The 21847-nt window shown below is 41.1% G+C and overlaps 1 protein-coding gene across 1 annotated transcript in view; it reads right to left on the bottom strand.

Moving 5' to 3' along the window:
* fam189a1 (family with sequence similarity 189 member A1) overlaps positions 1–21847 on the bottom strand; it is a 126563-nt gene that overhangs the window by 104165 nt on the left and 551 nt on the right. The gene's annotated exons all lie outside the window — the stretch shown is intronic.

The following is a 21847-nucleotide window of genomic DNA, read 5'->3' as shown; positions in this document are numbered from 1 at the left end:
TGTACGTCACAGTGGGCGTGTACGTCACAGTGGGCGTGTACGTCACAGTGGGCGTGTACGTCACAGTGGGCGTGCGCTGGTGGCGGAGAAGGCGGGGGTTGATTGGCAGTATGACGTCATGAAATTAAGCGGTTAAAGATTATTCAAACATGCATGAGTCACTCTAATCTCACCAGCTCCTGGAAATGGACAGCTTAGTTAAGTCCTGGTTAAGTCCTGGTTTAGTCCTGGTTTAGTCCTGGTTCAGTCCTGGTTCAGCCCTGGTTCAGTCCTGGTTCAGATCTGGTTTAGTCCTGGTTCAGTCCTGGTTTGACACACTTTTTTTCTGAGTTCTGATTATTTTTCTGAGTTCTGATTATTTTTCCATCCTGGTTTGGACGCCGTGTTATTCTAGACTCTTTAAAGGTGCAATACGTAACTTTTCTGGTCGGGCAGCACATCACCAGCTCGTCGTCATGTAGATATTATCACTTTACCTGTAATGTCCCACAGTATGACATTATAACGTATCTATTTTGCATGTGCAGCTTTCACGTACAAGTTCTTAGAAGAGAAGTTAAGATTAGAAAACTGAACATGCAGCACACACTAACATCACACATAACTGCACTTTATATTTGTGGCATGTCTCTGCGAGTCACAAAGAGCCTCCTGCAAACGACGCTCACCTGGAGACGAGCTGGCGTTTCCATAGAGACCGGGTCTTAATCAAAGCTGAGAACAGTGTAGTGTTTTCACATTTACGCCGGAGTAAATCACTTTTTCAGCGCAGAGCTTCACGTGTTGTTGTGGCAGTGAAGGCCAGACAAAAGTGCAAAATAACTTTTAAACTCTCAGCTGAATCAACGCTTTAATGCTTTACAGTGGAACATACGTGGAAAACAGACGCAAGCAGGTGTCGGAAAGCAACGTGCAGCATTTCGCTTTTACTTTTTTACTTTCACTACTTCCTGTTAGCGTCACTACTTCCTGTTAGCATCACTACTTCCTGTTAGCATCACTACTTCCTGTCCAATTTTATCTCTGTTTTAGCAGAATCTCACAAAAATGAATAAATACTGTTAATAGATCCTGTTGTTCTCTATTTTATTCTTATTATTATAACTTGTCTTTAAAGATAAAATGTCTGTTCTTGGTCACTACTTCCTGTTAGCATCACTATTTCCTGTTAGCATCACTACTTCCTGTTAGCATCACTACTTCCTGTCCAATTTTATCTCTGTTTTAGCAGAATCTCGCTCAGTTTTATTCTTATTATTATAACTTGACTTTAAAGATAAAATGTCTGTTCTTGGTCTGGGATTTTGTAAAATAAATTTCCCCAAAAAGTGCGACTTGGTTTCTTAACTTGGTAGTCCTGGTTTACTCCTGGTTCAGTCCTGGTTCAGGTTCAGATCTGGTTTAGTCCTCTTTTAGACCAGGTTTAATCCTGGTTCAGTCCTGGTTTAGTCCTGGTTCAGTCCTGGTTTAGTCCTGGTTCAGTCCTGGTTCAGTCCTGGTTCAGTCCTGGTTCAGTCCTGATTTAGCCCTGGTCCAGTGCTGGTTCAGTCCTGGTTTAGTCCTGGTTCAGTCCTGGTTTAGTCCTGGTTCAGTGCTGGTTCAGTCCTGGTTCAGTCCTGGTTCAGTCCTGGTTTAGTCCTGGTTCAGTGCTGGTTCAGTCCTGGTTCAGTCCTGGTTCAGATCTGGTTTAGTTCTAGTTTAGTCCTGGTTCAGTCCTGGTTCCGTGCTGGTTTAGTCCTGGTTCAGTCCTGGTTCAGTCCTGGTTCAGTCCTGGTTCAGTCCTGGTTCAGATCTGGTTTAGTTCTAGTTTAGTCCTGGTTCAGTCCTGGTTCAGTCCTGGTTCAGTCCTGCTTTAGTCCTGGTTCAGTCCTGGTTCAGTCCTGGTTTAGTTCTCGTTCAGTCCTTGATTCGTGCGATGTTTGTCTCATGTCATAATAACCTCGTCTTATTAAACATCATTAATAACTAAACTTTGATTGCTTCGTCTGCGTCTGAACTTTGTGATTGCTTTAAATCTCCTGCGGCGATCGAATGTGACATAAGAATCCTCTGCGCTGTTTCCATGGCGCCAAGTCCAACTGTCTCCACTCAGTCAATCAAACCATCTCCTGACCTGGTAACAACCCCCGAACCACCTCCAACGGAACGCCTTTGTGCCTCCCAATCACGCCATTTCTCTTTTATTCCTGAGTTTCTGACTGATGTGTTGAACAATAGATGATACGCCATGAAAATCGACACAATAAAAGAGAAATATGGACGGGCTTTACGTTGTTTTTTTGAAAGTACGTGCGTTTTGAGTAGGATTAAAGTATATTTTGCATTAACCAACCAAAAAAACACTTACAAATATGCAACAAAACAAAAACACACGCATCAATTACAGACAAAACCAGTTGGGATACTATATTTTCTGGACTTTTTTCACAGTTTCGGGTGCGACTTATATGTGAAATTGTTAAAATATGTCATTTCACAACTTTGTTCTTCGTCTTCGTGGGCGCTTTAAGGTTTGTGCACGAGTATTTACTACCCCCCGTATTGTTGAACATTTAAAATTCAACATTATGGCAATTTATTTTGTATTTTATTCATGAAAAAAACAACAAAACAGTACAGTACAAAACACAACAGGACGTGACAAGAGAAAGAAACATGCAAAGGAGACAAAGAAACAGACAAGAAAATGATAAAACTGGTGCAAACAAAGGACAAGAAACAGAAATAAAATAATGATCAGAGTTTGGGGCGGCTAATGTTTTATTATTGATCAGGTAAAATAAATGAATGAGTGAGTAAAGTTATGAAGTTATAACGAGTTCTGACATTCAGTTTCAGGTTTGAGTCTCATTCTCTTTTATTCATTTTTTCCTTTTCCTTTCTTCCCTTTTTGTCCTTACTTTCCTTTCTTCCTTCTTTTTTCCTCTTTGTCACACTTCTGCATGTTTTTTTCCCTCAGTCCAGCTCCGTTTTTCAGCCTGTTCCGGTCCTTCTTTTGTTGCCTCTCGTTTTGTTAAATCTATATAAACGGCTTCTGTTCTGTCAGTTCTTGCTCGATTGTTGAACCGTCAAAAGCAACGATCAAGTCTTATGTCTGAAATACCCTGTTGCATTTCTGAAATCCTGAACGTGCATTTATTCCTGTTCCTGAGTTTATTTCTCCGGCCTGTTTCCCCTTTTTGAATTCCCGGTGTTGGATGAGATTTTTGTTGATTTTGTTTGTTTTTCAGTTGTTTATTTGCCTGATTTAAGTGTTAAAATGACACTTTCTGTTGTAGTTTCTAAAACCTTTTGACTGCTCGCTTTGTGTTGCGTTTGAGTCCAGTTTACCTGCGTGAGACTCTTTTCCTTTCTCCCTTTCTTCTTATCTTCTTCCTTTCTTTTCCCCCCATTTTTCCCATTATTGTAATTTAAAAAAACATCTGAACTCAATGGATTTATTGATTTGGGGTGAGATCCAGAGTGAACTTGTTGTTCTCTATTTTATTCTTATTATTACAACTTGTCTTTAAAGATAAAATGTCTGTTCTCGGTCACTACTTCCTATTAGCATCACTACTTCCTGTCCAATTTTATCTGTTTTAGCAGAATCTTGCAAAAATTAATACATACTGTTAATAAATCCTGTTCTTCTCTATTTTATTCTTATTTTTATAACTTGTCTTTAAAGATAAAATGTCTATTCTTGGTCACTACTACCTGTTAGCATCACTACTTCCTGTTAGCATCACTATTTCATGTTAGCATCACTACTTCCTGTTAGCATCACTACTTCCTGTCCAATTTTATCTCTGTTTTAGCAGAATCTCGCTCAGTTTTATTCTTATTATTATAACTTGACTTTAAAGATAAAATGTCTGTTCTTGGTCTGGGATTTTGTAAAATAAATTTCCCCAAAAAAGTGCGACTTATTGTTCAGTATATGTATTTTTTTCCTCTTCATTATTATACATTTTTTGGCTGGTGCGACTTATACTCAGGAGCAACTTATAGTCCAGGAAACACAGTAAAACTATTTTATTTTACTGCAGATTGGGACAGTAACAAGGAGCCACAGATGTTAAAATAGACATTTGGTTGTCCCTGGAAACAAGTTTTTACAGAAAAATATAAAAAAACTGAGCTGCAAAAATACACTTAAGAGGAGCACCGTGCAGCTTTACTAATGCCACACGCCTGTTTCCATGGAGATGCTATTGCTTTGCCTGAAATATTCCACAATAACATGAGATATATCGATTTAAACGGACACATTCAGACACAGGTGATGCTCCAGGTCATGTATTTTTGAAGAATAAAAACACTGAATTGTAATTGAATAAATGCAAACTGCGGGACATTCCAGGTAAAACAATAACATCTCCATGGAGACGAGCAGGTGGCGTGCAGATTCTCAGTTATCGAGCGTACTTTATGATATTTTACAGCGTCTTCTTTTCCACCGAACCGACTGGCGAGGCAGCAGATCAGTTTTTTTTACGCCAGACTTGTACGCGACTTTGTTATTGCTTCTTAAATTCAATCTCGGGTCTGTGCGCGTCCACGGCTTCACCTGAAACGGCCCGTTCTCCTCCGGGACGGTCGCCGGGGGAATCGAGTCCATTAAGAGCAGAAGGCGCCAAAAAAAACCACTCACTGCGGCGCGTGCTGGAGCGTCCGAGTGTCAGGACGTACGGACAGCGGGGACGCCAACACCCACTGACGTCCCATCATGCATCACGGTCCCACACAACCAGCAGGACGTGCCATTTTATATTTAGCCATCTATTTATTTCTATCATTATGCAACAATATTCTACACCGCAGCTAAAGCGATTCGGAAATTCCCAAACGAGCAGAGCATCAGAAAACAGCGCGTCGCTCCGTACACGTAATTAGATCGGCCGTTGTCCACTACAGGGGTCGTAAGATGAAGTAATTTGATTATAGCACTAAAAAGAACAGTAAAAAACAATAAAACAAAACATAAAATGAGGCCTGTTAACAAGGAAAACAAACAAAATGAAACCAATGAAGAAGAAACACGCAGTTTTTGTAATAACTTATATTTCATCACTGACAGTTGGAAAAAAACTCATAACTCTTTTGTTTCTAAATATTTTTCTTTTCTTTTTTCAGAGCATTTAGAACGACTCTTCCCACATTAATCTGAGTAAATCCAGCCCCGAGGAACGAACCCTCATTGTCCAGTGGAACTTTGAGTCACACGGGTCAAACTCGACATTTTAACACCAGAGACGCCCCGAACGTAAACGCCATTAAAGGAATAATACGTGTTTTTCACAGACAGGGGGCAGTATGTGATCTCCACAGACCTGACTCGTCCCGATTTCTTCCTGTGGGTCGATCTTAAAGAAAAGGTGTTTGTGAATAAACCTCAGACGACTTAATAAACGACTTAAAACGTGATATCGAGGATCAAATAAGAGAAATACGCCGGAAATGATTTAAATGTGACGCAAAGTGTGTGGGATCGGGCTGTTCAGGGACAAACACAAAATGGTGGACACTTAAAGAACTTTATTTTTACTTCCTCTAGTTTAAGTCGTGATAAGTTAAAGTGTAAGTGAATAATTATAACCGTATATATCGCCAAAAATCTCAGAAGGTTCAGTTTTGGTCATTTTAAAAGTATTTATCTCAACATTGTTTCATTTGTCAGAGGTTAGGTCTGTCATCGGCTAAAAAAACCCCACATTAGTTGACTAAAAAGAGAGCTCTGAAAACTATAATGTCAGTCTATGTGTCTGAAACTGCCTCACAAGTTCACGCAAAAACAACTATGCAGCAAAAACGACAGATTAAACTTGTGATTCGCGAGTTTAATCTGCGTTTTAACATATAAACATGAAAAATACCGATAACCCGCCGCCTCACGGACGTCTCCTTTCTGCCGTTGTCCGTATAAACCCTTTTCCTCTAAATAAAATAACGAGTTGGCGAATACAAATGGCCGTACGTGTGTCTCTGATTGTCACAGACGAGCGACTCGGAGACGGCCTGAACCTGAAAGTGACAAATCCGATGAGTCCGGAGCGACGAGCCGAGCCGTTCGGATCACACTAATGGCGAATACACTCCCTGATAAGTGACCTTTTAGCTGTTGTTACAGGCCTGACCTCCGGGTTACAGAAAATACCCCCAGGATTAATTAATTCACACACAGCTTGTTATGGATTATACCGGAAAATGAGAGAAGCTTCGAGCGCAAAGTGAGTAATGAAAGGACGAACGAAACAGCAGGTAATGTGTAATAAATGTAGAATAAAGAGACGTGTGTGATCTATAAAAGAGCTAATCTACATGACACAGACTCATTATTAAAGCTGGTCTATGTAACTTTCCTGCTCGATTGTCTGCCATTTGCTCCATGAAGATGTTATCGTTTTTTTATTGTTCTAGTGCAGAAGCGTCAAACTCATTTTCACCGAGGGCCACATCAGCAAAATGGCCGCCATCAGGGGCCAGATGTGACTGTGCGGCAGCGTAAATGTCACTAAATGTAAAGAAATGTCACGTAAAATAAATGTAACTCATTTTAAACTTGTTAAATAACTGTTTCTGTATTTATTACGTATCTGTGTATCTGAATTTCCTGATAAACTGACATTTTTAAAAGTGTGGATCTGGTCAGAGCCTTCAGCACTTGTTCAAAAACAGACTTTTTTATCCTTTTAATTATTGGACAATTTGTTGTTTTTCTCGCAGACTCACTTTTTCATACTTAGCTCCGTGTTTGGTGTCAAAATGTCGACGTAGGTTGTACCGACCGCGCCTCATAACACAAAAAACAGACAGATTTTCTCCTTAAACCACAAACTTGTATTCACCTTTAGCGTCTTTCTTGAAACTTCCTTCCACGCCCACAATTTTCCTCTTCCTGAACAATTTGGGATGATTATTTGCAAATATTTCTCAGTGTCACTTGTTGGGAAAATCTCATGAGTTTATTGTCGATGCAAACATTAAAGCAGCATAGACTTATATTTAAAATGACAGTCATGCCTTTTAATTTACCTTCTCGCGGGCCACATAAAATGACGTGGCGGGCCGCATTTGGCCCCCGGGCCTCGAGTTTGACACATGTGTTCTAGTGAATAAAATAAAAGAGTTATGACGTTTATTGATGAAATATCGGAGCACATTGTCAGCTCAGCCCTCGTTATCTTGGAAAATGTCATCAGAGGTATAATACTCCCTACAGTAGAAGCGTAACCGGACTGGACCGCACTGGAATGGACTATCACAGGGATGGTGAGTGTCTCCAGGTTCTGTCGCGATGGTAAATAAACGAAAATAAACTTGTCCCGCGTTTAAACTTCAGTCTCGTGCCTCTTTTTGAAACTCTTGGATGACGGTCGACCTTCGCTATATCGTATTTTTTAGCGCAAAAAAGCACAAAAACTATAATGTCGATGAAACGATCTGCACTGACAAAGACGCCTACGAAGGTTTGAACGTTGAGAGTGTTTAAACGAGAGAAAAATGTGAGAAAAGTGTATAAAGTGTGTGGTGAGGGGGTTTTACAGACAAAAAAACATAGAGAATAATTGCAAAAAATAAAGCTGATAGTGCGGATTTCGCCTGTTGCGGGTTAGTTTTAGAACATAACCCCCACAATAAACATACTGCAGGTTATTCTGGGGGACAGCGGCTCGGTTGGTAGAGCGTTTTTGCACTGATCTGAAGGTTGGAGGTTCAAATCCCGCCCTGTTTCTGCATTTGTGTGAACGAGTGACTAGTTCTGATCGTTTACCTTCCGTATAAAAACCTGCGACACTAAAGAAGCATTTCCCGTCGCCATTGAAGAGCCCCGTTCAGCTCGGTTACATCCGCACTGTAGTCAGGTAGAGCACGCCGCGGCCTCCCACACCCGCCGCATACATAAAAGCCCAGAGCGGCGCACAAACCCCGGGCTAATCACAGCACAAAGGGAGACTGCAGTCAGCACAGCGCGTCCATTGAGGAGACACGGGCAGCGTCAGCTCAATAACAGGTAAGAGATAACACCCAAAAAAAACGTCACGGCGACTAGACAATACGCACGGCCAGCTCCAGCACGCCGACTCACTGTAACAACGCATTAAAACGTCATAAAAGCAACAATTTGTCACTTTCAGACGTGAAAAAAAACCGTCTGAACCTGTCTTTCCTGTTGATTTGAAAGTAAATTAAAGGTTCATCACGCAACTTTTCCGCTCGTCTGCTTGTTTCCACGGAGATTTCTCAGAGTATGGCAGTAAACGCGTCTATTTTCACGGAGCCAAGCCGCGTTACAGGTCAGATCTGTGCAGAAACGAGTCGCCATACAGTAACGGAAAACGGCAACGTCTTTATGGACATAAGCAGGAGAAAAGTTGCATGGTAGAGCTTTAATAGCAAAAATTCACATGTCTGAAATTGGATAATACTGACCTTTAAACGTCTTGGTTGAAGTATTGCACAATAAGTTAATGGAGAGGGAATATAATCAGACAAAAGTGCAGAATAATTGTTGGTTTGGAAGCTCACATTTCAAGTTTCTGTTCTTTTTCGCAGCTTTTTGACAGTTTTCTTCTGAATAATATACTTGAAATACTCCGAATTTTACCTTTTATAACATGTTGAATGAAATATTGTCCACCTCGAAACTAAATATGAAACAGATTTTGAAAGTCACGGCACCAGCAGCCTCTTAACACGCATGTCGTCGTAAAAAACAAACCCGTTTCAGTCCAGTGTGTGGGTCAAACCAGGTCAGAACTGTTGACAAAAACTCGCAGGATCAGGATTCTGTCTGTCTCGTCCTCAGGGTCAGAAACGCGCCGAGCGGACGGGGAGATATGCAAATGAAAACGCAAAGAGAAAGAAATATTTCACTCTGCACAAAGACAATTGTGCCTTTTATAAAGCAGCTCTCCAGGGTCAGCAAATATCTGCAATAAAACCCCCACAACAGTCTCAGACAAACGAGCGTGATTCAAAGCACAAACGTCACATATTTGAACATAAAAACACAGAGGAAGGTGCGTTTTGTAGATCATAAAGTGTAGAAATAAGGACAGATCCATTATAAGTTCATTATTATGGGGAAATATGTGTAAAGGAGGGAAGACGAGAAGGTTTATAGCGAAAAAATACTTAAAAAACAAAGCAAAACATGGATTTCCACATTGAACGGGCTCATCTCTGCAGAAACGACCTGTCGCTTTGTTGTTTCCATGGAGATAAATACGTTTAATGCCATATTGGAGAAGATTTGAGGTAAATAAATGGTATTAGATCTTTACTACAAGCACAATTGACAGTTTAGAAGCAACTGTTTGAAATAATTGGGCTAAGAGCTCCCATTTTGTGTGTTTTTTCCTGTATATTTTCATCAGTTTTGTGTTTGATAGACGTCTGCTTAAGCAACAAAAGCCCCCGACGCCTGAGAAATAATCCACTTTCTGACAGGTGCCGTGTTAATGAGACAGTCGATGTTATTTACTTAAGCTGCCGGCGTTATCCTAATGTCATCAGTGGATTGGGCCCCGAGTCAATCAAGTCTCGAGACCAGTCGCAGCAGCTGTCCCCTCCGCATCTTCTATGAAATAACTCGGATTAAATAGAGTCAGTGTCTATATAATATAACAGTATAACGGGCGGGTTCATTTATACGGACTTTACATGCCTCAGTATCCTCCAGATCCACCGTAATAACTGTACGACTGGCTTGACTTTTTATATTTGGCTGCATCGACATAAAAACATTTACGATGCTGTGCAGTTTTACGGTGATAAAAACATGAAAAACACAACTAGTTCATTTTTCACGAGCTTTGCGGTGGTTTAAAGTTTCGTCGTAGCATCATAACATCGCCATTTTTCACGGGTTTTCACAGCTTTTAAAAACCAGAGCGGAATTTTGTCCTCCGTGGTGCATCTATAACAGCAACTAGCATGCTAACGGCTTTACTAGTTCCTGTTTTTTGGACAATAAAACACTTTAATTGACTTATTTTGACTGTAAGAGCTGGTTTTTATAGTATGTCTGTGCTGGGTTAGTCCGTTTAGCTCAAAAAATGGACACAAATTGGGTTGAGACGCTTTAAGGAACAAAAAAACGACGAAAAATCTGTTCAGGGTGTGTAGAAAAGCCAAAGTTAAATCTGTCAACTGGACAAAACGATGATTTTTGGTATTTACTGAGGGATTACACAGATATTCAAGGTCTCAGTACAAGTTTGGGTTCACAAACTGTAATTTTGTGACAATATTGTGCAACATATTTATAAAACAATAATACAGGGCGGCCCAAAAGTCACTGACACTTTTAAATCTTCAGTCGTTCCTATAATTTTAGCAATAAATAAACTGAACCTTCTGAGATTTTTGGGAATATATACGGTTATAACTGTTCATTTACGCTTAAACTTATCACGACTTAAACTAGAGGAAGTAAAAATGACCTCATTTCCAGGCTTATGTCTCTTATTTGATCCTCGATGTTACGTTTTAAGTCGTTTATTAAGTCGTTTGAGGTTTATTCACAAACACCTTTTCTTTAAGATCGACCCACAGGAAGAAATCAGGACGAGTCAGGTCTGTGGAGATCACATACTGCCCCCTGTCTGTGAAAAACACGTATTATTCCTTTAATGGCGTTTACGTCTCTGGTGTTAAAATGTCGAGTTTGACCCGTGTGACTCAAAGTTCCACTGGACAATGAGGGTTCGTTCCTCAGGGCTGGATTTACTCAGATTAATGTGGGAAGAGTCGTTCTAAACGCTCTGGAAAAATCAAAGAAAAATATTTAGAAACAAAAGAGTTATGAGTTTTTTTGAAGCCTCATTTGTAAAGTATGAGATGAAAAAATGTGATTGATTGTCGTCGCGGCGAGAAAACACAAACCACTCGCCCAAAAATACCACACACAGGTGATGGTCAGGGGTCGTCCTGTGTATTTCCGATGAACTGCGGTGAATCGAGGCCTTTAGTGAAAGTGGCGGCGTAAAACACTCCCCCCGGGCGGAAAGAGCGGCGGAGCGTTCAAGACCGGGGCGCCCTGCTCCGTTTAATCAGCCGGCCTCGTCCAAGTGCCTTCTTACTTATTATCCAGAAGAAGGTGAGTTACTACAGCGCCCCGGGGAGCTACAGCGGCTGACACCACATGACATCACCGCGTCGTCAATCTGAGGTCACGGCGGGGATGAGCGAGACCGAAAACCACCCACAGATGCAGTAAAATGGGATGTAAACAACAGTGTAATGATTGATGGAGGTTCGTTTTAATGATAAATCAATGTGAGATTTAAAGACGGGACGGTCCGAGCGGCCGCTTCACCGCACTCTCCATTTAATCTAAACTGAGACGAGCGAACGTAGCGAAGAAACGCGCCCGGTACATCCACGTCTGCAGTGAAAGACTCAAAGTGAATGAGAGAAAAATAAATACTGTACAACATTCCACACAAAATAATATACGGTGGTGTCCGGAGTATAAGTCGCACCAGCCAAAAAATGCGTAATAATCAAGAGGAAAAAAAACATTTAAGTCGCGTTTTTGGGTAAATTTATTTTACAAAATCCAAGACCAAGAACAGACGTTTTATCTTTAAAGTCAAGTTATAATAATAAGAATAAAATTGAGCAAGATTCTGCTAAAATTGGACAGGAAGTAGTGATGCTAACAGGAAATAGTGACGCTAACAGGAATTTTATCTTTAAAGTCAAGTTATAATAATAAGAATAAAATAGAGAACAACAGTATCTATTAACAGTATTTATTCATTTTTGCAAGATTCTGCTAAAACATAGAGATAAAATTGGACAGGAAGTAGTGACACTAACAGGAAATAGTGACGCTAATAGGAAGTAGTGATGCTAACAGGAAGTAGTGACCAAGAACAGACATTTTATCTTTAAAGTCAAGTTATAAAAATAAGAATAAAATAGAGAACAACAGTATCTATTAACAGTATTTATTCATTTTTGCAAGATTCTGCTAAAACAGAGATAAAATCGGACAGGAAGTAGTGATGCTAACAGGAAGTAGTGATGCTAACAGGAAATAGTGACCCTAACAGGAAGTAGTGACCAAGAACAGACATTTTATCTTTAAAGTCAAGTTATAATGATAAGAATAAAATGTGGATGAGGCTGAATATCAGTACATCACGATAACGTAACATTTATATTTATTCAGCTCCATGAAGCACAGACAGAACTGAACACGTGTCTGGTTTGTTAACGTCAGATATTAACAGTTAATCAGATAAATAAATCACTTCCAATCACTTCTGAACAAATCCACCTGCTCTAGAGGAAGATAGAGACTCTCAGCAGAATAACATTTTCTTTTAGGGGCATTTTAGTTAAGTGTTTTTTAGACGTGTTTTAAATCACTATAATGTTGAAAATTTAAATGTTCAATGGTAGAGAAGGAGTAGATACTTGTACAAACCTAGACAGTTCTCAGTGTGACAATAACGAAGATGTGAAATTAGATATTTGAATAATAAAATAAATAAATAAAATAAATAAAACATAAAATAAATTAATAAAAATAAAATAAATAAATACAAATAAAATAAATAAAAATGAATAAATAAATTAAAATAAAATAAATTAAAATAAATAAGTCGCAGTCCCAAACTATGAAAAAAGTGCCACTTATAGTCTGGAAAATACAGTAATCTCCACAGAGACAAGCAGGTCTCAAACCCCCCATCAGAAAAGTTCCACAGCGCCCCTTTAAACCATGCATGGTCTCAACTAAATATGATAAATGGTCACGTTATCTTATTTTATTTTATTTTGAGCACATGGATCAGATTCACTTAAAGCACATTTCACAAATTAATCCTCATATAAGCTCAAAAAGGAGTGGGAAGAAGAAAACGCATCTTCTAGACACTCAAAGCGCTTTACGTCAAGGAAACGCTCACACATTCACTCACATACCAGCGCATATAGATTCTAGAGGTGAGGAGGGTTAAGTGTCTTGCCCAAGGACACAACAACAGCAGCATTCATCTGTGGAAACTGGAATCGCATTAACTTACGAGTCAATGGATCAGACGCTCTCCCAGTGTTGTTTTTTTTAAGCTGAACCTTCAGATCAGTGCACCAACGCTCTACCAACTGAGCCGCTATGTAGGAAATGTATTTTCTCCACATTCAAGACTGTAAACGGCTTCAGTCCATGATTATTGATAACAAAGTGACCGTATTTTCCAGCGTATAAGTCGCACCAGCCAAAAAAATGCATAATAATGAAGATAAATAACATGTTTCACAGGTAAAGTCGCACTTCTGGACAAACTACGAACAAAAATGCAACTTAACGTCTGGAAAATGCGGTAGTTTTGCAAAAATCAATTCGCTTTTTTCCATATCTAACAAACTGGTAAAGATACAGATGATTTTAAATGTTAAAACACTGCTTCACTGATGTAAACGTGCTTCATTGTCGAGTCAATTCAACAGTCTACCTTTTTAAACAGTTAATTATCCTTAGCATCATTTCACTGCACATTCTCATTTCCCTTATTACAGATCCCGAGTGGCGGCGGCGGCGAACACTCTCTGCGATAACCAGGTTGTTTTGCATTAAGCCCAAATAGACGCATTAAAAGCAAAAAACAGCAGCGTTCACTTTGATGTGTGAGTCATGACAAGTCGCGGGGAGAATACTGATACTGACCATCACAACACAATCTGTATTCATTATAAATACAACGACAAACCTCCACGCTAAGCCTTCAGACGACGGGCTCGGCGCTGAACTCGTCTTGAACCGCGCGTGTTAAAGTAACCAAAGCCTTCAGACCTGTTGCCAAGAGACGTTCAAAGCCTAATAAAGCTCTTAATTAGACGTGATGCACTCCCCTCAGCGAGAGCGCGGAACATCAGGGAGCGGTCGCAAACGCACAAATCAAAGTATGTGCGATTGTTGTACGGGAATTCAAACGATAAAGAAGACAACGTTTAGGATTAGAGACGAGGAACGGGGGGGAAAGGTGCAGGTTTAGGGCGGGGGACTGATACGACAGGAGAGCGAGGACGAATATCAGGTCCAAACATGTGAGTTTGTTGAAAAATGCAGATAAGATTTTTGAGAAAAGAGACGAGAAACAGGTAAATGAAATAGTGCAATCGTAGACATTTGCTGGTTAGAAGTAGGTGCATTGACAGAACGTTTTCACATCGATTAAGGCGTCATTTTGCTGTTTTCTTTAACCTCCAAAGACCCGAGCTCTTGCGTGACGTGGCTTTATTCATTTCTCTTTGTTATTGGACCTGAAAAACTAAGAATGATCTTTTTACATCATGTAGTATTTGAGAAAAGTGACGTAAAACAAATGTCCGCATATGTTGTATTTTGATAAAAACTTCGATAATGATTTGCAAAAACTATTTATTAAGTACCTGAAACACAGCAACATTTGTCCTGAATGTAAAAAACAAAATGAGAAACGACAATTGTGCGTCTTGGAACAATGTGTCTCATGTGAAGAGCTGCAGACGAAAAAAACTACTTAAAAATATATATTCTGAACATTCTAAACTCTTAAAAAGATTTTAAACAGAACATTGTTGCTGTTCTTGTTGCTGTTCTTCTTCTAAAACTTTGCATTGAGGCGCAGACAAGTCAAAATGTGTCGTCCTCATAAGTGACGCCAGGTCCTAAGAGGTTAAAGAAACTAATCCCCGGTTGGACGGCGTGACATTTATTTTGAATCTGCAGGTTTTTTTGGACGGGAGGGCAGTACACGGTCTGAAACACGAAGCAGGGAGCGTCTCACAACAGTCACCACAGAGCAGTTATCACCGTTATCACCGAGCTGATAGTGCGCCACAACCAAACCCCAAACACACGGAGCTGCGTAAGAACTGACGGAGGTGTAGCGCCACATTTTGGGCTCTGGGTACAAATCATCTCCGTGGGGGCCGCACTACATGTTGTTTCCGGAAAAATGGGCATTACAGACTTGGTAAAACGGCTCCTCCCTGGGTAAACACTGGCCTTTACCCCACCCCCCTCGGTCAGACACCCGAGTCCTGGAACGAAGTCACATTTCTGAGGAAAAACTTGAGTCTCGATGCAAATTTCATGATAAAAAAACTAGCAAAACAAAACGAAATCACCGTGCGGTCTCATCTGAGCTTCGACACATCAACACCCGTCTAAAATTAAGCAGGAAAAGTCAAATTCGTCTCGTTTTTGTGATTATTTTCTCTGGGTAAACACGATACAACAACCACATTGTACACACAGGAAAGATAACCACTCCTGCAGCAAACGGACAACAGAAGAAACGGCTTTTCACAACTGTGCTTGGTTCAAACGGTCACGACCTCTGACCTCACGTCCCAGTCTTTGTCAGTTGAGCAGCGCGTCTCGTTGTCCTCTCACTGTGACTCTGCAGCGAGCTCATACAAAGCATTTTTGTCGGCTCCGTTTAAACACAAACACGGGGAAAAACGCAGGCAACAACAGCTCAGCTCGAAAATCTGCTGACGCCCGAGCTCTGAAACCTGGGGACAGCGACGCCGCTCTACAAACGCCGGCGTACAGTCTGAAGAACTCTTTGTAACAGGAACTCTAAAGATTAGCCCGGTGCGTTGTTTTCAGATGCAAACTGCGAGGCGTAAAGACGAGCCAAGAACGATCGTATAAACGTAACGCAAAAGGATTTAACGTTAAGGACACAAAGACAAAGACACAAATATATAATCCTGCCACTCTGACCATTTAGCCTCTGGAATTAGACTTTAAAAGGTGCAAAGGTGCCTGGAATGTTCCACAGCCAGGCATTAAACATCTCCATCTCTATGAAAACACGTGTATAGGTCAGATCTGTGATGAGGCGAGCTTGCTCACAGTAAGAATGAATGTTTTTCAATGCACTTTTTCAAGCAATAAAAACATAATTAAAGTCACGGAGGACAAATTAGTTTAATGTGTGGACAATATATAAATGTAATATTGTTTATTTTCTCAGGTCTACAGATAGAAATGAGCGACAGTCTGGTACAAACATCTCGGCCTCTGTGCTCAATGTAATCGTCCTAATAAACCAATAAATGAAATGAAACGCACTTTGGATATTTTAGAACATTATCACAATCACATTGTTCAATTGTGCTTTAAATTTCTTATTTATAGAATTAACTCCCACTGAGTGACATAAAACACTGGTGCAAGATCAACTTCTTCAGACTCTGTCAGACCCTGTTAGACTCTGTTAGACTCTGTTAGACTCTTTTAGACCCTGTTAGACTCTTTTAGACCCTGTTAGACCCTGTTAGACTCTGTTGGACTCTCTTAGACCCTGTTAGACTCTGTTAGACCCTGTTAGACTCTTTTAGACCCTGTTAGACTCTTTTAGACCCTGTTAGACTCTTTTAGACCCTGTTAGACTCTTTTAGACCCTGTTAGACTCTTTTAGACCCTGTTAGACTCTGTTAGACCCTGTTAGACTCTTTTAGACCCTGTTAGAGTCTTTTAGACTCTGTGAGACTCTGTGAGACCCTATTGGACCCTGTTAGACCCTGTTAGACTCTTTTAGACCCTGTTAGACCCTGTTAGACTCTGTTAGACTCTTTTAGACTCAGTTAGACTCTGTTAGACTCTGTTAGACTCTTTTAGACTCAGTTAGACTCTGTTAGACTCTTTTAGACCCTGTTAGACTCTTTTAGACTCTTTTAGACCCTGTGAGACCCTGTTAGACCCTGTTAGACCCTGTTAGACTCCGTTAGACTCTACTACATCACTGACAGTAAAGATCTACAGAACGCCCCTTGTTCCTGTTTCTGTTCTTCAGGCGACACAAACAGAACAAACGCCGTCCCGTGGAACAATCCTGCAAAGTTACACCGTGCGCCTTTTAAAGATGAAACGTACATCGCGTTAATTTATTTCACACTTCGCTTCACAAAAGTCACAGACAGACGCACATCAAAGCCGACAGCCCACACGCCGAACCGTCATAATCTACTCCCCCTTTTCTCTTTTTTCTTTTTTATCCCATAAGCACTAAACAATCTGTCTCCGAACAAAATAAAAGACTTAAAAGTATCACCGCAGCCGACCACGTACTCTGTAAATCTCACTAAAATGTGCCCAACGCCATTTGATCAACCCGGCGGACGGCGGCGAACCCGATCCATCTCAGCTTTAAGTCTTTTGTGGCAGACGGATGATGAGAGAGGATTAGGGCCAGTGTCATAAAAACAGAGATATCACACTTAGCGACAGCAATAATCTGTTTGGAATTTGTAAATTATGCAGCAATAACTCCTCAAGACGCATTTGCATATTCCCGTATTTAATCTTGCGTGACAGCGAGGGGAGAGGAGAGGGCGCCGGGGAAGGATCCTTGGAATAGCGCCCGTTTAAATCCACGCGGACGAGAAGCGGAGGCTAATTTGTCACTCGCTTGTCGGGACCGGACGGCGACAGCGAAACCTTTTGGCTCTAGCGGACCACGGCGACGCGCTTATCGGTCCGAACGCAGGCCGCCGTCGATAAGATTCACAACCGGCCGACAACCGCGAGCCGGGGGTACAATGCGGCGCGTCACCGTTTGTCACAGTCGGTACACAAACGGGAAGTGACTGCGGCGGGGAAAAAGCAGGTTGTGGGGTGATTACGAGGAGGAGGAGGAAGATTTTGGAGATTTTTTGAGGAAGGTGGGTGGGAGGTATCGAAAGGAGGTTACGGGAAAGCGCGGTGCATTATGGCGGAAGAGCGAAGTGAATTGGATGTTTTCAGGTCGTTGGAAAGTTTCCGCATTAGTTGTTCAAGTACAGACAAAACGGTTTTATAGAAAGCGGCAGACTGATCTTGCGGCGAAGGCTTTTCTTTATTAAAAATGAAAGCGAGGGGATGTAAAAGTTTGTAAAGGGAAAAACGGAAACTCTGCGTGCGTGGTCTTGACGAAGGTACAGACCATTTAAAAGGCGCGTTTGGGCCTTTTATATCGGCTTTTGTTACGACCTTTATCCGAGCTTACACTTTTTCTGCAGAGTGAACTTGTTTATACCGGTTTTATTGTTGCTTTGTGCGTGCGTAAAGTCATAAATCTACTGCGTTAGCTCTGTACACGCCGTGTTATTTATAAATGAACAATTATCTTTCAGGATAATCTCATCCCGTTGGAAATGTAGTAACTTTTATGACCTTTTACATCAGGCGTTTCAAACTCACATCAGCAAAAAGGGTGTCCTCAAATTTGAAAAGATGTAAAAAAAAAAATAAAAAATAAAAAAATGACTGTTTAACTGCACATTTCTTGATAATCTGACATTTTAAGACAGTCATAGATTTTAATTTACCTTGTCGCGGCCACATAAAATGACACGGCGGGCTGCATTTCGCCCCCAGGCCTTGAGTTTGACACGTGTTTTACATAAGCGAAACAAACAAACTAAGCGGTTTTGACGTCACCCACAGCGTTCAGCTCCAGTCGAATGAAGCTAATCGAGGCTAGCGGTCACAGGAGGGAATGTGGAGCCGAAGAGCCAATCTGGAGCGAGGATGTTGACGCTAACGCCGTTGAAACTTGTTGTTAATGTGGCAGGAGTCTGTTATTAATGTTCAGAGAGATAGGGTAGAATACAAAATAGTGAATCGGAGCCAGAGTCGACGGAGCCGGAAGCGCGTCCATCATCACTTCCTTTGCAGAACGTGGCGGCTAGCAGGTTAGCTTTGTACATTTATAAACTGCCTGGCCAAAAAAAAAGTCGCCACCTGGATTTAACTCAGGAAATCAACTGGTTTTGCTGCAGTTGGTCCGGTCCAGGTTATTCCATCAGCGGATTTTTGGGCATATTCCAAGACGACAATGCCAGGATTCATCGAGTTAAGATAAACTTCCCACCTTTTAGATCTTGAATTAGCAGAAGTAAACGTGCAAACCATTCTGAGGAACATGCTTAATTTACTTTCTATCTTTACAACTTCATTTACTTTCTATCTTTACTCTTGAAATCTTGATATTTCTTTGTATCTTGATAATAATACAGATGTTCAAATGATAAAATGTCAGTCTAGCGTGTGCTAAACATGTACATTTATCACTTTATGCCCTTATTTGAAAGTTTACGACGCAATTTTATTTTAATCAGCTCTTTTTCTGGCATTTTTATTATAAACTAAATACATTTTTTTCTACTCATTCCTTTTCGAGCTTATATACGGACTAATTTGCGAAATGTTCTTGAAGTGCACCTGAAACATGAGCTCGAAATAAATAAATAAATGAAATAAACAATAAACCCAATACTAAAAATGTGCATATTACCAAAACAACATTGACAGTTTTCTCCATATTTCAACGATCTGCCGCCTCCTGCTCTTCTCTTTGTACAATATTAATCTTACGCCTTCTCCTCGCTCTGACCCCGATTAAGTTCCCACAACGGCGCTCGTCAGGTGTAGCTCCTCTGGGACGTCCCGCTGAGACCGCACACGCATTTAATAACACGCAGAGGTGGAAACAGGTCCAGGGAGCGTTGCCATGCCGCTCATTACCGCGCTTCAGTTCAGTCGGCCGGAAGCAAAACCCGAGACCCGAGCGCTCGATGCTAACTGTGTTTCATGCGCATTCGGTCGCATTGTTAAGACTAATCACCGCCTTTATGTGACAAGGACGTTCGTTTGGGCTGAAAAAAGAGGTGCGTTTAGCCGCCGAAGCTAAACAGGGCAGGCTGTGCACCATTTGGTAACAGAAAGATGAATTATTCAGGTTTGGTTGAAAGTGTTAAGAGTCATCTGCCACACACCAGCAGCAGTGGGAGGTGGAGAAGAGGTGGAGAAGAGGAGGAGGAGGAGGATAAATCGATGGTTTTGTGGAGCTGTGGAGCTGAAGGAGAAAGGGGGACGTAAATGTAACTGGAAACAGGTCTGCAGAGATTGGGTCTGTGGGGATTTGGACAAGTAAAGACAAAAGACGTTCGGTTTGGCAAACTGCAAATACACAAGAGTAATATCACTGCAAAATCAAAGTCGCTAACAAAGTACTTGATATAACCTTGCCCGAGGATGTTATGGTTGGGAAAAAAAGAAACATTTAACAGAAAACATTTTAAAAACAGCTTTTAGAAGAGGTCAGGAGTGGGTAGAAATATTTTAAAAAGGCTTGTGAATAATAACCAGCTGAGACGCAGGAGGAGTTTGTGATGAAATGGATCGAGCGCTGATTAAAAACACATCAAAACAAGATACTAATTACACTAATTAACTAAGTATCATACAAAAAAAAGGAACATAATATTAAACTACCACTAATATCTTGTGTTGACGATTATATTCTAGTGGTAAAAAGCCCCCAGGTGTTTCCTCGCTATTAAAAAGTCTACAAAATTTGAGGATTTACTACAAAATTCTCAACACAAACACCAGAATGAATCCATCATTTAGAGCTTTATTTGCGACGTTACTACAAACACAAACTTGCCTTCTGTGTAAAAGTATTTTCTGAGCTCTAATTACACGATTCTACTGCATTCTTTTCGACGTCTTGAGTGGTGCTTACGCTTTCATTCAGCGCACGTTTCACTATAGATCGACCACTTCTCGTACAGAAGCGTGCGTTTGGACGAGGGGGGAGGGGCATCTCGAGAGAATTCACGAAAACATGAGGAATCCACGTGGAAAGAAAGACGCTTGGAGACACTTCAGCGAGGATTATCTGCAACTGAAACATCTTAAAACGCAACGGAACAGTGTCAAAAGACGAGGCGAAACGCGGATTCGATGAGAAACCCATAGTACTTCATCAACGCCTCACTGACGTACAAAACGCTTCGACCTTTCACCTTCGACCTCAGCGGTTTTGCTACATGTGGCGGCCTGTAATCATACTCCCAAACTCCCATACTCCTCTACTCTGCACCGTCCAGGCCCCTCCCACACAGATGTCCCAGGTCAAACCCGTTCTGCCCCGTCCCTCCATGCCTCGCCGTTCCTCCTCCTCCTCCTCCTCCTTCGCTCGCCGCTCGCCATCCATCCCACGTAGCCCTCTCCCTTCTCCAGCAGACCACCACTTCTCTATAATTAATGGGACCAGCCACGTGCTCCAGCTCTTTGGCAGCAAATCAAGGGACGCACGGTCATAAATATTTACCGAAACAAACATGAAATTTTCACATGGAGAAATCGCCACAGACCAAACGCACCGAGTTCAGCCGATTCAGACGGAGACGGGGCAGAGTAGAAGGACGAAAGACCCTCAGCGATAGAATAGATCGAATGCACGGCGAGGAACGTGAGCTCTACTTCTCGTTTAATCCATTAGAGTTTAGTCCTGGTTCAGTTTTGGATTGAGTTTGTTCTAATGGGATTTGGTCTTTTGGTCCATTTGTGTTGCATTGATTGAGTTTGCTTTTAGTTTTTTGTTATATTCTTAGTTTGGCAATGGGTCGGTTCAAAGATTTAGACCGACTTCTGAACTCTTAACTCCAGATTGAATTAGGTTGAGTCTGGGTATAACCAAAACTCACAGCTACAAGTGGGTTTTTGGATGGTTGGACGCGACACTTGAGAGAATCCTCTTCATCATGAGGAATCCGAGCAGGTCAAATGTCAGATGTTAACCTCTTTTTCATGAAGCTGTGTGTTATTTCCATTTTAGTTTTGGGTGAAATTGGTTAAAACTGGTCTGATTTTAGTCCTTTAAACCTCAAACTTGCCCAAAACTGAGATGGGAAAGCTGTTTTTTAGCTTTTTTGCGCCACAGAAATGGAACAAACTCCAAGGAAAAGCAAAACTGGAGTCACTGGAGACACAATCAGGATTTAATAAACTGGGAATAAACTTTTATGCACACACCTGCTCCTGTTTTTAATGTTTTATATGCACTTGTATGTTTTTTCAGCT

The sequence above is a fragment of the Periophthalmus magnuspinnatus genome, chromosome 3, assembly GCF_009829125.3.
Source record: "Periophthalmus magnuspinnatus isolate fPerMag1 chromosome 3, fPerMag1.2.pri, whole genome shotgun sequence".
Lineage (NCBI taxonomy): Eukaryota > Metazoa > Chordata > Actinopteri > Gobiiformes > Gobiidae > Periophthalmus > Periophthalmus magnuspinnatus.
This window is presented reverse-complemented; position numbering and strand designations above follow the sequence as displayed.